Raw genomic sequence first — 16,065 nt, 5'->3', positions numbered from 1 at the left:
CTGCTAATAATATCCATACCCACAAGCAAATATGAAAGTCGTCCCAATTATCCTAGCCCAAGACTAGCCAGGGCTGAAATGGGCCCATGGGAATCATCTTAAAGAGACAGGAAGGAGAGACGCAACTAGATCAGGGGTCGCCAACCTTGGTCCCTTTAAGACTTGTGGACTTCAACTCCCAGAGTCCCTCAGCCAGCAAAGCTGGCTGAGGAACTCTGGGAGTTGAAGTTGTGACCCAGGTTCCTGGACCCAGACTCCTGGACTCGGATGATTCAGAAAATGAGGGAGAAGACCTGGCAAGCCCTGTTTCTCTTGAGCCCTCTCCCTCCCTGGCACCCACTCAAAGGGAGGAGGAGGGGCCGGCACGGCCTGATTCTCCCGGGCCTTCTTCTGATTTGGCAACGCCCAAGAACAGTTTTGGAGTGACGCAAGATTACGAAGACTTGATCGTGCGCAGCAGCGGAAGAGTTGGGACAAAGCCAAGTCATAATTGTCATGCAGTGACATCTGCAGAGACTATAAATAGGAGGCGGGACTTCCTGGTTTTTTGTCTTGGACAAAGCAATGAATTTGGCGTGAGCTAACTGTTTCATGGAGGGAAGAATATATTCGTGAGTAATTCTGGCCTTATCTATAATTTCCTCGTTATCTCCAGAAACTTGGCAGGCCCGTGGGTGGACGTGGGCAAGACATGTATTTATGTAATAAAAGGAAAAAAAAGGAAGGCCTCTGACGGACTCTTTGCTGGGAGTATTGGGGGAAGGGAAACAGAACATTTTGTCCAAGACCTGACTAAAACATCTTCCACCAAAGATGGATCAGCAGCAGGTACAGCAGCAGTTAGAGCAGCTACACGCGGCTAATCAACAGCTCCAGCAGCAAGTGGCTCACTTGGCAGGCCAACTTGCTGCCAGGAATGTGCCTGCAGCCCCCCCCCATCCTCCCACTCCTCCTCCTCGTCGCAAGTGCCCGATAACCGTGCCGGATAAGTTTTCTGGGCAGCCTGAGATGTTCCCGACCTTCTTGGGACAGTGCCAGCTCTACATGGCTATGAGGCCAGAGGATTTCCCAGACGACCGGGCTAAGGTGGCCTTCGTGATTAACCTTCTTTCCGGCTCGGCTGCTCGATGGGCCACGCCCCTCTTGCTCCAGGACAGCCCCCTGCTGGCGGACCAACAGCGTTTTTGGCAGCACCTACGCACCATGTATGAGGACCCCGTTCGAATGCTGACGGCAACCAGGCGCCTTAAGGAACTCCGTCAAGGGAAACGCCCCCTGCAGGAGTACATCGCCGAATTTCGTCTTTTGTGCCAGGACTCTGACTGGAATGATGCAGCGCTGGTGGACGCGTTCCAGGAGGGACTCTCAGAGGAATTGCAAGACGAGCTGGCCCGCGTGGAGGCGCCACGGACCCTCGACAACTTGGTGCCCCTTTGTCTCCGCCTCGATGCCCGTCTGCAACGGCGACCGTCCCGTCGCACCCCCCGGGACCCTCCGTCGACATCTGCACCCCCACTTCCTGCACCACCAGCACCCAGGGTCGCCCCACGTTTTGTAACCACTGCGGAAGAGCCCATGGAGTTGGGAGCGGCCAGACCTCGCCTAACAGCCCAGGAGCGGAACCGGAGGCGCCAAGGGGGATTGTGCCTGTACTGTGGGGAGCCCGGCCACTTCGCCGCTTCTTGCCCCAGAAAGCGAAGTGGGGCACGCACGCCGGTCCCCGAATCACAGCGTGACCAATCGGGAAACGGAGCAGGCCCGACCTCGGGGAAACCCTAGGTCGGGCACGTACTAAGCCCCCACTGGACGTTGCAGAAGTAGACTCTGGGCCCCCTCGGCATCTGATTCTGGACACACGGATATGGTTGGGGAACCAGTCGGACGGGCTCCAGGCGCATGCGCTGGTGGACTCAGGGGCCACAACAAACTTTATGGACCAGGCCTTTGTGACCCAGTTTGCGGTCCCCGTGGTTCCGGTGGACCCTCCGATGCGGGTAGAGACAATTGATGGACGAGAACTGGTGTCCGGCCCCATTAAATTCGCCACCCAGCCTTTGCGCCTGGCTATTGGGGACCATGAGGAGGCGATCCAGTTTTATGTCACGGCGGACCTTCATTTTCCTTGGGTTGGCCTGGCTTCGGACCCATGATCCTCAGGTGGCCTGGTCGCGGAACGCCATCTCTTTCCCGAATCTGCAGTGTGTTGACCACATCCGCCACACCTGTGCTGGCCAGAACGTCCCCACCGCTGCCATCACCTTGCCTCCTGAGCTGACGGACTTCGCCGACGTGTTCAGCGAGAAGGAGGCGGACCGACTACCCCCGCATCGGCCCTACGATTGCCCCGTGGACCTTCTGCCCAACGCACCACTGCCTGTGGGACGCCTGTATTCCATGTCGGAGCCCGAGTTGGCCGCCCTCAGGGACTTCCTGGACAAAAACCTGGCCCGAGGGTCCACCCGCCCTTCAAAGTCCCCTCTCTCGGCCCCGGTCCTCTTCGTGAAGAAGAAGACAGGGGACTTGCGCCTATGCTGTGATTACCGCCGGCTAAACGCCATTACGGTACGGAATCGCTACCCCCTGCCGGAGCTACTGGAGAGGTTGCGGGAGGCCACGATCTTCACCAAGCTCGATCTCCGGGGGGCCTACAACCTGGTGCGGATGCGAGAAGGAGACGAATGGAAGACGGCATTCGGCACCCGATACGGACACTACGAATACACTGTCATGCCATTTGGGTTGAAAAATACGGTACTTTGCACATAGCACAACGTTCTGTAGGAAACCAAGGTAGGTTTGGACTCACCTTGCCTGTTTCGCTCAGACACACTGTATGAACCCCTCCTGCCTCAGCTTGGATAATTTTCTCAGGGAGCTTCACTACGGCGGGCCTCTTCCGTGCCAGCACATCTGGTCCAAGGCCCAACTGTCCAAGATCACCTTGCCCCAGGGTCAACACCAATCCTGGCTCGCTTTGGTGTGAGGAATGGCTAACTGGATAAGAGCAGGAGGAAGGAACGTGAAAGAGAAAGCAACATATCGTAATCCAATCGGAGAGCTTGAAATTGAATATTTAAGTCGGATGTTTCCTAAACCAAGAGCGGCATTTTTGAACAGGTAATCCTCGACTTACAACCTTTCATTCAGAGACTGTTTGAAGTTACAGCCCCTGCAGCATCCCGATGGTCACGGGATCAAAATTCAAGCCCTTGGCAACTGGCTTCTATTTATGACGGTTGCATGGTCCCGGGGTCATGTGATCACTGTTTATAACCTTCAAAAGTCAATGCAGGAAGCCAGATTTGTTTAATGACTGCATGGTTGACTTAACTGCAGTGATTTGCTTAACAACCGTGGCAAAAAAAAAAGATTGTAAAATGAGGCGCAGCTCACCTGAGCCTCACTTAGCAAGGGAAATTTTGGGCTCAACGGCGGTCATAAATCGAGGATCACCTGTGCAAGATACACTGTATATTCTCTACACACACTGGCCCCATGGCTAACCTACAAAGGTTAATCTGTTGTTGCAGTGCCCAACTAGAAGATACAAATGATGGGTCCTCGACCCAAAGAGTCTGTTTTCTGAACCCAATGTTAGGAAGAAATCCAAAGAAGCGGGAAGGGGTTGAAATCCCAAACTTTTGGAAACAGCAGTTCACCCACCTCTATACCAGAGGTGCAATCCAGCAGGTTCTGACAGGTTCTGGAGAACCGGTAGCGGAAATTTTGAGCAGTTCGGAGAACTGGCAGATACCACCTCTGGCTGGTCCCAGAGTGGGGAGGAAATGTTGATTTTGCAGTATCCTTCCCCTGCCATGCCCACCAAGCCACACCACGCCCATCAGTGGTGGGTTTCAAATTGTTTTACTACCAGTTCTGTGGCTTAGTGGGCGTGGCATGGCTTGGTGGGCGTGGCAGGGGAAGGATATCCATTCCCACCCACTTCAGGGAAAGGATACTGTAAAATCTCCATTCCCACCCCACTCCAGGGGAAGGTTCCTGTGACATCCCCATTTCCTCCCGATCAGCTGGGACTCGGGAGGCAGAGAATAGATGGGGGCGGGGCCAGTCAGAATTTTTACTACCGGTTCTCTGAACTACTCAAAATTTCCGCTACCGGTTCTCCAGAACTGGTCAGAACCTGTTAACGCCCACCAAGCCACGCCCACAGAACCAGTAGTAAAAAAATGGAATTTCACCACTGCTCTATACTAAATCTATTTTGGACAAGGTGATGGCTACCTGTTGAGAAGCATTATTGGGGCAAAGCATGAATCGGCATACCCATTGAGATTAAAAATGAATTTTAAAAAAGGATGTGCCAATTCTCACAATAATGGTCAAATTTACCTACATTCAATCATGCAGAGGAAATAAACTCTTTGAAGCAAGTAAAAATCATAGTCCGAACTTTCAGTGTTTCTCAGCTTTGCCACTTGAAGATATATGGATTTCAATTCCCAGAATTCCCCAGCCAGCAGTGCTGGCTGGGGAATTCTGGGAGTTGAATCCATGCATCTTCAAGCAGCTTAGATTGAGAAATACTGGACCAAAGAAACAGGCTGACATCAATCATAATTAACAAGAATTTGGTAAACAGCAAGAACTATAGGATAAGATTGAAATGTTTGTTGGCAAAGCATTGAAAGCACTTGAATCTGAGCAATCTTCTCAGCAAGGGGCATCTCACCTTTTATCCGTTTCGCTTTTAAAATGTCATCTTTTTCTAATGCCCGTTTTCTTGGCATGTTTCTTTAAAGCTGCAGGACAGAAAAGAGGAAAAGAAAAGGACAACATATCTCCTCAATGAAATAAATCTCAGTATGTTAACGTCAAATCAAATTTCATTGCAGTAGTGGCCAAAACTGTGGAAACCTTTTGGGAAAAGAGTATTTTCTAAAACTAGCTAATAACACCACTTTTTTTTTGGAGTAGTACCATAAAATTGTACCTCAGGGGAAAGCTAATTTAACCAAGAATGTAATGCTATAACATTCATGAAGGATTTGCTATTAGAACAGCAGTTACAGTATAAAGAAGAAAAGTGAAACATGTAGAAAAAACGAGATATACAAAAATTTTCACCTTAGAAAATACAAAAATTATCACCATGTCAGTTAATACTTAGTTGGGTAGCATGAATTACAGCCTTACAATGTCTTCCCATGGAGTGAACCAAATCTTTGAGTTCTGCAGCTGTTATAATGTGAAACCAAGATTGAATGACTGCTTCTATTAACTGGGTTTTATTGCTGGGTCGCTTCTGACTAACAAGTTTCTTTAGTCGGCTCCATAGATTTTCAATTGGTTTAAGGTCTGGGCTATTCCCAGGCCATTCCAGCAGTGGAATAGGATTATCTTGAAACTCCAAAACAAAAGTGGTGTTATTAGCCATCAAAGCTCAAAAATACACTTTTCCCAAAAGGTTTCGACAATTTTGGCCACTACTGTACAGTAGAAGCTACACAGGCCAGCCCAAAGGGAGAAAATAATAATACCATTCAAAATAATGCAACTGTATTTGATTGGGCTCTTAACTTCTGCTAGTTGAGAACTTTATTTACATTGTTCCATGTAAAAAAGAGAAAAGTTAGGATTGAAACGTCTTAAATAAAAGTCATATATCAACTAGTAGAGAACAAAGGACGTCTTTATAGCAGCTGTATAAATACAATTGAGTTTATTACCTGTATCCTAATAGAAGAGTTATCTAGTAAAGGAGTCTCCAACCCTGGCAAATTTAAGCCTGGAGGACTTCAACTCCCAGAATTCCCCAGCCAGTTTTGCTGGGAGTTGTAGTCCGCCAGGCTTAAATTCTGGGAGTTGTAGTCTGCTAGGCTTAAAGTTGCCAAGGTTGGAGATCCCTGATCTAGTAGCACCCTGCAAATTTTAAACGCCGCCACAAAAAAGTTTGGCAACACTCTATGTAATAAAATAATTACTGTTAGAAAGCAGTAAAATCAAATTAAATTGGCTTGAGTGATAAAGAATTGAAAATATCACAATAAAATTGACCATAAAAGCCACATTTAATTTGATTGATTTATTTTTTTCAATTTTGACAATGCCCAACTCCAAACCGATTCTGGACAGTGTGGTTTGTTTGTGTCAAACAAAACAAAACAAAAAATGCAATGTAATAAACAGAAAAGTAATAAAGGAGAAGAATTTATGGCGAGCCCTGCTAATAATATCCACACCCACAAGCAAATACGAAAGTCGTCCCAATTATCCTAGCCCAAGACTAGCCAGGGCTGAAATGGGCCCATGGGAATCATCTTAAAGAGACAGGAAGGAGAGACGCAACTAGATCAGGGGTCGCTAACCTTGGTCCTTTACTTGTGGACTTCAACTCCCAGAGTCCCTCAGCCAGCAAAGCTGGCTGAGGAACTCTGGGAGTTGAAGTCCACAAGTCTTAAAAGGGACCAAGGTTGGAGACCCCTGACCTAGATAAAGGCCAGGAGAAAGATTTAACAGATTAACAGACTTGGAAGGTACCTTGTAGGTCATCTAGTCCAACCCCCTGCCCAAGCACCCCCTGCCCAAGCAAGTATGGAATGTGCCACAGGTGGCACGCGGAGCCGTATCTGTGGGCATGCTTTGCCCTAGCTCAGCTCCAGTGTGCATGCCGACCAGCTGACTTTCGGGACTTCTGGGCCCACCGGAAGTCGGGAAACAGGCCATTTCTGGCCTCCGGAGGAGTGGGGAAGGCCGTTTTTGCCCTCCCCAGGCTCCTAGAAAGCCTCTGGAGCCTGGGGAGGGCAAAAAATGAAACCGTGCCATCACGTGCCAAAAGCAGGGGGCACACACACACACATGCGCAGGACGCATTGAATTTATGGGTGTGGGCACGCCCTCGTGTGCTCCCCCTGCTTTTGGCACACAATGGCAAAAAAGTTAGCCATCACTGCCCTACCCCATTTCTGACAGATGGCAGTCCAGTCTCTTCTTGAAAGCTTCCAGGGATGAAGGATCTCACCCACAGAAGAAAAAGTGGTGGTGGTGGTGGGGGGGGCATCACGGAAGGGACCCTCCCTAGTTTGCCAGAGAAAGGGAAGAAGCACCTTCAGATTCGCAAGAAGGTCAACACTTCAACCTTAAAAGAAAGCCAGAGTTAGTACAGTAGTCCTCGACTTACGACCACAATTGAGCCCAAACTTTCCATTAAGCTAAGTGAGACAGTTGTGTCCAGTGACTTTTGCCCCATTGTCCGATCTTTCTTGCCACAGCTGTTAAGCGAATTACTGCAGCCGTTAAATTAGGAACACGGTTGTTAAGTGAATCTAGCTTCCCCCATGGACTTTGCTTGTAAGAAGGTCGCAAAAGGAGATTGACTGGCAACACTGCAACTGTCGTAAGTACATGCCGGTTGCCAAGCATCTGAATCAATGGTGAAATCTAATTTTTTTTTTACTACCGGTTCTGTGGGCATGGCTTGGTGGCATGGCAGGGGAAGGATATTGCAAAATCTCCATTCCCTCCCCACTCCAGGGGGAAGGATACTGCAAAGTCTCCATTCCCACCCCACTCCAGGGGGAAGGATACTGCAAAATCTCCATTCCCACCCCACTCCAGGGGAAGGATATTGCAAAATCTCCATTCCCACCCCACTCCAGGGGAAGGATATTGCAAAATCTCCATTCCCACCCCACTCCAGGGGAAGGATACTGCAAAATCTCCATTCCCACCCCACTCCAGGGGAAGGATATTGCAAAATCTCCATTCCCACCCCACTCCAGGGGAAGGATATTGCAAAATCTCCATTCCCTCCCCACTCCAGGGGAAGGATACTGCAAAATCTCCATTCCCACCCCACTCCAGGGGAAGGATATTGCAAAATCTCCATTCCCACCCCACTCCAGGGGGAAGGATACTGCAAAATCTCCATTCCCACCCCACTCTGGGGCCAGCCAGAGGTGGTATTTGCCGGTTTTCTGAACTGCTCAAAATTTCCGCTACGGGTTTTCCAGAACCTGTCAGAACCTGCTGGATTTCACCCCTGGTCACATGATCAAGTTGATCATGTGACCAGGGGGATGCTACAATGGTTGTGCAAAAAAAAAAGGCCACAAGTCACTTTTTTTATATGCCATTGTAAGTTCGGACGGTCACTAAATGAACTGCTGTAAGTTGAGGACTACCTGAAGTCAAGGCTGGGTGGGGGTATCTCGTTTGGACTACCTCAAAGGACTGACAAGGGCCTTCCAGAACACCATGAGGGTGGGAGCCATCTGGATATGAGGGGGAACCTTACTCCAGAGGGCAAGTACCATGACAGAAAAAGCATAATATCCCTGATCCTGACAGGTGACTCTGTTTAGTATTCATTCATTCATTCATTCATTCATTCATTTGAACTGCTCAAAATTTCCACAACCGGTTCCCCGAACTGCTCAAAATTTCCACAACCGGTTCTCCGAACTGCTCAAAATTTCCACAACCGGTTCTCCAAACGGCTCAAAATTTCCGCTTCCAGTTCTCCAGAACCTGTCAGAACCTGTTGAATAGCACCCCTGGTTTATTGGCATAACCAACCACCTTGACTTATACTCAGAAACAGACAGGTAACCAGTGGAGCTTGCAAAGGTGGTATGGTCAATGGACTCATTCTGGCTGCCACTAAATGGTTGGGTTTTTTTTTTCCTTTTCCAGCAGCAAGGAACAGCAAGAATGACAGCACCCTGCATGCATAGAGAAAGAAACATGGCCACCGAAATTGCTCAGGGACAGAAGCTATTTCCGTAGACAAAGGTTTCCCTTGTTTTACACCTCCTGAAGCTATTTGCAAAGAGCCCTCGAACATAGTAAAGTATTGTTACTTACAGGCACGCACGCACGCTCACAACCGCTAAGCTAAGCCGCTGCCTTAGGGCCACCTGTTCAGTCCTCTCAAGACATTGACTAAGCTTGGAAAACTCATGGACTTTTAAAATCGTAAAAGAAAAGGAAGATCAGAATATTATTCGGAAGTGCTTACAATCAAATTCACCCTGATACACCGCGTGCTCTTGGGTTCGGCATACGGTCACTCACTCAAACACAGAATGGATAAAAATGGATGATTTTTTTTTTAAAAAAATGGATTTTTTAAAGTTTAAATCCATTTTTTGTTTATTTTTATCAAATTTATTTTAATAAAATCTATCTAAGTAAAAAATCTACCTAAAGATAGTTTTCTATTTAAACTACATTAATAATTTAGTTTATTCAGCATGAAATGGAGCTTAGCTATGTCGCATGAGCAGGGGTGAAATATAAAATTTGTTACTACCAGTTCTGTGGGCGTGGCTTGGTATGGGGGGAAATTTGACTGCGTGGGCGTGGCCAACTTTTTTTTTTTTTAACTTTTAAAAGCATTTTTTTCTGTAACCTCTTTCTGGTTCACAAATAAGCCTCATAAGAATTCAATTCCAACCCACCCTGGAATCAAAAGAGTAATGAGCCCTGGAGAAAGAATTTATTCTCATCTTGAGTGCCACCTGTCAACAGTTGTTGGAAGGGATTCTTGCCAGGAAAGAAACAAAAGATATTCTCTATCTACAAAACGAGTCAATTGCAAACGTGCCAAACTTTGGCTAAGAGGCCAAACTTCTTAATCTCTCTTCTCCAGCTTCTCCTGTCAACTTTGCTGCAGCCTGGATAGAAGTAAAACTTTTTTTTCCTATGGGACAACCACAGTGTATTTTGGTTGATAAACGTGGCTACAATTTTTAGGGTGTGCAGTTTAGGTTCTTGGGAAGGACAGCAATGTTTTTGTTACAGGGGATGGCTGGTCTACTTAATCAAAGGAATGTCCTTCTGGATGGATGAGTCCTTCTCACTTGACAAACATTATCATCACCCATCTTCAAGTAGCGAAGGACCAATCACGTTCACACTGTCCGTTTTATCCCCGGCTTATCCTCTTAGGTAGGCTAAGCTGATCCTATATAAAGGGACCTGCCGTGTTTTTCGCAGTATAAGATGCACCTTAGTTTTTTGGGCGGAAAATAAGAAAAAAAGCTGACTGGCAGGTGGATCGGCCTCCCAGAATACCCCCAGTCAACTGTTCCCAGAGGTGAATTTTAGCCACAGGTTCCTTGGTTGTGAACTCTGTGCCTTGTTTTTTTTTTGTTTGTTTGGCTTTTTTTTCCTGCCTCTGAAATTCCGTTACAGAAAAAACTTCTTTCTGCCTCTGAAAGCCTCCAAAACAGAACTTCAGAAAAAAAGCCTCTGAAGCTCTGTTTGGGAACTTTTTTTCTGAAGCTCTGTTTGGGGGCTTTTTTTCTGAAGCTCTGTTTGGGAACTTTTTTTTCTGAAGCTCTGTTTGGGGGCTTCTTTTCTGAAGCTTCTTTCAGCTTCTGAAACCTTCGTTTGAGAAGCTGCGTGGACTATATTTGGAGTATAAGGTGAACCCAGATTTTCACCCTCTTTTTTGGGGGGGGGAAAGATACGTTTTATACCCCCAAAAATACGGTATATAAGAACAAAGGGGGGGGATGGCGATGGCTCAACAGTTAAAGATATTGATGTTCGGTTCGAGACCCGCGTGCTGCATAACGGGATGAGCTCCTGTTCCTTGCTCCAGCTCCTGCCCCCTAGCAATTTGAAAGCATGCAAAGCAGATAAAGAGGTAACACTTTGGTGGGAAGGTAACAGAATTCCTTGCTCCTTCGGTGTATAGCCATGTTGAACCACATGACCACTGAAGTGTCTTTAGACAATGCTTGCTCCCTCAGCTAAGAAACAGAGAAGAGTACTGCCCCCTAGAGTTGGACACAACTGGACTGGAGAAACCTTTACCTTTTATATAAAAATAAGGAGTTGGACCCAATTTGCAAGACAAAAGTCATTAGGTTACACTGCTTTTGTTTTTTACCCAGAGATACTTCTATATGAAAAGTCCATAGGGAAAGCCGATACTTCAGCTACTTAGCTGATATTCTGGTCTCAGTTGTGGCCATAAGTCAATGACTACCTGTATGTCTGTATACAATATTCAAGGACAAGCAGGAGGCAACTGGACTTTCTGGGTTTTTTTCTTTCGAAGACGTTTCGCTTCTCACCAGGGATGCAATGTAAAATTTGTTACCACCGGTTCTGTGGGCGTGGCTTGGTGGTGGTGGGGGTAATGTGACTGAGTGGGTGTGGCCAACTTTTGTTTTTACTTTTAAAAGTATTTTTTCTACAACCACAAAGAGGTTGTAGAAAAAATGCTTTTAAAAGGCTCTGACGATCCCAGCTGAGCCGTACGATCATCACAGCTTTTTTTTTAAAAATGGATTTTTTAAAGTTTAAATCCATTTTTTGTTTATTTTTATCAAATTTATTTTAATAAAATCTATCTAAGTAAAAAATCTACCTAAAGATAGTTTTCCATTTAAACTACATTAATAATTTAGTTTATTCAGCATGAAATGGAGCTTAGCTATGTCGCATGAGCAGGGGTGAAATATAAAATTTGTTACTACCAGTTCTGTGGACGTGGCTTGGTATGGGGGGAAATTTGACTGCGTGGGCGTGGCCAACTTTTTTTTAACTTTTAAAAGCATTTTTTCGGCCAAAGAAAAAATGCTTTTAAAAGTAAAAAAAAACAAAAACCAACCTCTGATGATCGTATGGCTCAGCTGGGCATGGGGTAGGGCAGGGATTTTTGCTACAGGTTCTCCGAACCACCTGCCGCCATTGCTACCGGATCAGGCGATCCGGTCCAAACCGGGAGCATTTCACCCCTGCTTCTCACCAAAGAAGCTTCTTCAGCTCTGACAGGATAGTAGGGAATGGAAGGATTTATACTCCTTGCAAACAGCTGATCATTTGCATTCTTTTAAGAGGGCCATTGAAGCACTTCGAGGCTTATCTGTGTCCTCAGGGTCACCTGAGTAGAAGATGGAACCAGGAGCACTACTCAGGAGACACTCAGGACACAGATAAACCTCCAAGTGCTTCAACGGCCCTTTTAAAAGGATGCAAATGACCAGCTGTCCGCAAGGAGCATAAATCCTTCCATTCCCCACCATCCTGTCAGAGCTGAAGAAGCTTCTTGGATGAGAAGCGAAACGTCTTCAAAGAAAAAAAAACCAGTAAGTCCAGTTGCCTCTTGAAGAAGAAAAAAAAAAGCCTTTGGGATAGAGATGAGAACATTATACCAGGCAGAGTCTAGCGTTATCTCCAAGGCTTTGGATCCAGACTGTGGTTTAGCTGGGAATAAACCCCACTAGATCCAAGTTAAGATTGGCCCATCAGTTTCTACTAGTGTTTGTTCACCTGATAAGACTCCCAGGTAGACAGGCCTACAGTTCCAATCCACCATGGCAGGGGTCCCCAAAACGGTCAACATCAACCCCAAAGAGGATCAATGGGACTATCCAAGAGGTTGATGCTATGATTAGTGGTCGGAGTATCAGTAGTTAAAATAGCATTTCTTAAATCAGGGGTCTCCAATCTTGGCTACTTTAAGACTTGTGGACTTCAACTCCCAGAATCCCTCAGCCAGCAAAGCTGGTTGAGGAATTCTGGGAGTTGCAGTCCACAAGTCTTAAAGTAGCCAAGGTTGGGAGACTCCCTGTCTTAAATTATCCTCATATAATAAAGGGTGAGGGGAAGGTTGATGAATAATCTGAAACTTCATTAGGGGGTCAACGAGCTGAAGAATTTGGGGATCCCTGCTCTACAAGAGTCATAGGAGCCCCCACATTAACCCCTCTAAAGCAGGCCTCTCCAAACTTGCCGACTTCAACTCCCACGATTCCCCAGCCGGCATGGCCAGCGGAGGAATCCTGGGAGTTGGAAGTTCTCAACGTTTTAAAGCTTCCCAGTTGGGAGACAACACAAACCCCATTCCCCCCCCCACCCCTGTCTACAGCTGTGTTTTTCCAACTTGGAAATTCCAAGGCAGGTTGAATTCTGGGAGTTGGAAGTCCTGCACAGAGACAATCTAGTTTAATTTGTTGGGCCAAATTTTAAAATTAATTTTTAATTATGTTTTAATTCTTTGTGTATATTCATGTTGTTTTAAATTGGCTGTGAACCGCCCTGAGTCCTTTGGGAGAAGGGCAGTATAGAAATTGAAACAAACAAACACATAAATAAATAAATAAATAAATAAATAAATAAATAAATAAATAAATAAATAAATAAATAAATACATACATACATACATACATACATACATACATACATACATACATACATACATACTCCGGAGTCAAAGAAAAATAAAATAAAATAAAATAAAATAATAAAATAAAATAAAAAATAAAATAAAATAAATAAAAAAATAAAATAAAATAAATAATAAAATGAAATAAAATAAGCCATATTAGCCTGCCCGGCTTTCCGCTCATCCTTTTGTGATGATTATAAAAAAAGGGAATCAAACAGGAACCCTTTCATAAGTCCTATGGAATCGTTCCTTTTTTTTCTTCTTTTTTTTCCCCCTTCCCCACCTCCGCTTTCCCCTAACTGTCAAGGAAGCCGCCTGCAGTTTGAATTTCCCGCCTGGGCCTCCCTTCCCAGGAAAGAAAGAAGGAAGGAAGGAAGGAAGGAAGAGGGGGAGGGAGAGAAGGAGGGAAGGGAGGCCGAGCAAGCGTTCACCCACGCGCCGGACTCAGCCGCGGCGGCCCCCCTCGTCCCTTTCCCGCCGCTGCCTCGGAGCGCCTCCGCTCCCTCCTTCCCCCTCCCCCCTCCAATTAGAACGCGAAGTTGTTACTCGGCGTTCCATCCTTAGAACGTTCGCCTGCAGCACTTTCCCCAAACCACGTGGACTGGGCCCTTTTGTAACTTGAGCGATCGGCAAATTTTGGGATGGGAAAGGGGGGGTTTGAAGGGAAGGGGGGGGGCAAATATTACCTTATTCCCCTCCCCCCACTTTATGCCTGCCGTGTTTCCCACGCCGTCCTCCCCTCCCCTCCCCCCCATCAACTCACCTCTGTTCTTTACCTATAATTCGCCGCCTCCTCTTCTAAGTCGGGCCAAGCTTCTCTCTCTTCCTCCCTCTCTCTTTCTCCACTTCCCCCTCCCCTTTCCCCTCCCCGGCCTGATCCGGAGGCGCATGCGCACTGGGCGCGGAGGCCACATTGGCCGCGAAAGAGGAGCAAAGCGCCCTCTACGGGCCGAAGCCTCCCGTGCAGAGGCGAGGCGCAAAGTTCCGAAAGGCGCGTTGCTGGCTTCTTCTATTCGTCCTTCGCGGGTTTTTTTGCAAGCGAGGTTTCTTGGCTTTGGGTTAAAAAAAAAGGGGGGCTTCCTGAAAGCTTTACGAACAGGCGGCTTGTTGGCCAGCGATCCTAAAGGGAAGCGCAAGCAGATCGCGACGAGATGCTGCGACGGATTTGCAACACGGGTTAACTAAATCCCCCCCCCCCGGTTCGTTGCAGATCTTGCCTGCATTCGCATACAGGCGTGGGGGCTGGCAAGTGCGGGTTACCCTGTGGCTTAGCTCAGGGGTCTCCAGCCTTGGCCACTTTCAGCCTGGAGGACTTCAACTCCCAGAATTCCCCAGCCAGCAAAGCTGGCTGGGGTATTCTGGGAGTTGAAGTCCTCCAGGCTGAAAGTGGCCAAGATTGGAGACTCCTGTTCTACACTGTCTACAGGTAGCCCTCAACTTACTGCCATTTGTTTAACAATTGTTCAAAATGACCAGACATTGAACCAAGTGATTTATAACCAGTCCTCACACTTACGACCATTGCTGCTTTTCCCCCATGGTCACATGACCAAAATTCAATTGCTATGGCAAACCAGGATGGGCTTATGAAGGTTGCAGTGTCCCTGGGTCAAGCAATCGCCATTTGTAAGCTACCCAGCTGGCTTCCAACAAGCAAAGTCAATATTGGGGGTGGGGTGGGGGGGGTGAGGGAAGAGAACCATATTTACTTAACATGATTCACTTAACGACTGCAGTCATTTGCTTAACAACCACAGCAAAAAAGGTCGTAAAAGTCAGGCACAGCTCAATGAACAACCGCCTTGGTTAGCAATGGAAATTCCCATCCCCAATACAGTCGTAAGTTGAGGAGTACCTGTACAACAGGAGTATCACCTATCTGTTAGAGAAGCATAAGCTTTGCTGGCTGGGGTATTCTGGGAATTGAAGTCCTCCAGGCTTAAAGTTGCCAAGGTTGAGACCCTGGCTTAGCGTGTTTGGTTGATCCGTATCTTCAACTCTATTACGCAAAACCAGATCCTGGCTAGTACAATCGTCTTCAATTTCTACCAGCGCAATCCGTATCCATCCAGAAGCCTCTGGCTTGTAGGAGATGCAGAACCAGCCTGCAAGTTCCTAATTCAGCCTCACAGTTTACATCTTAGGGGTGTGAAACTTGGTCTTTAAGACTTGTGGATTAACTCCCAGAGTCCTCAGCCAGCAAAGCTGGCTGGGGTATTCTGGGAGTTGAAGTCCTCCAGGCTGAAAGTGGCCAAGGCTGGAGACTCCTGTTCTACACTGTCTACAGGTAGCCCTCAACTTACTGCCATTTGTTTAACAATTGTTCAAAATGACCAGACATTGAACCAAGTGATTTATAACCAGTCCTCACACTTACGACCATTGCGGCTTTTCCCCATGGTCACATGACCAAAATTCAATTGCTATGGCAAACCAGGATGGGCTTATGAAGATTGCAGTGTCCCTGGGTCAAGCAATCGCCATTTGTAACCTACCCAGCTGGCTTCCAACAAACAAAGTCAATATTGGGGGGGGGGGGTGAGGGAAGAGAACCATATTTACTTAACATGATTCACTTAATGACTGCAGTCATTTGCTTAACAACCACAGCAAAAAAGGTCGTAAAAGTCAGGCACAGCTCAATGAACAACCGCCTTGGTTAGCAATGGAAATTCCCATCCCCAATACAGTCGTAAGTTGAGGAGTACCTGTACAACAGGAGTATCACCTATCTGTTAGAGAAGCATAAGCTTTGCTGGCTGGGGTATTCTGGGAATTGAAGTCCTCCAGGCTTAAAGTTGCCAAGGCTGGAGACCCCTGGCTTAGCGTGTTTGGTTGATCCGTATCTTCAACTCTATTACGCAAAACCAGATCCTGGCTAGTACAATCGTCTTCAATTTCTACCAGTGCAATCCGTATCC

The 16,065-nt window shown here is 46.8% G+C and overlaps 1 long non-coding RNA gene across 1 annotated transcript; it reads right to left on the bottom strand.

Moving 5' to 3' along the window:
* Positions 1-2,812: 2,812 nt before the first annotated feature.
* On the bottom strand, positions 2,813-13,987 carry LOC131204697 (uncharacterized). Its single transcript, XR_009156623.1, has 3 exons — positions 13,908-13,987; positions 4,691-4,760; positions 2,813-2,994 (listed from the first exon to the last, which is right to left on the bottom strand). It is a non-coding gene; the product is annotated as an uncharacterized LOC131204697 (long non-coding RNA).
* Positions 13,988-16,065: the final 2,078 nt, after the last annotated feature.

This window comes from Ahaetulla prasina, chromosome 10, assembly GCF_028640845.1.
Source record: "Ahaetulla prasina isolate Xishuangbanna chromosome 10, ASM2864084v1, whole genome shotgun sequence".
Lineage (NCBI taxonomy): Eukaryota > Metazoa > Chordata > Lepidosauria > Squamata > Colubridae > Ahaetulla > Ahaetulla prasina.
Note: the sequence above shows the minus strand (reverse complement) of the source record. Positions and strands in the feature narration are given on the sequence as shown.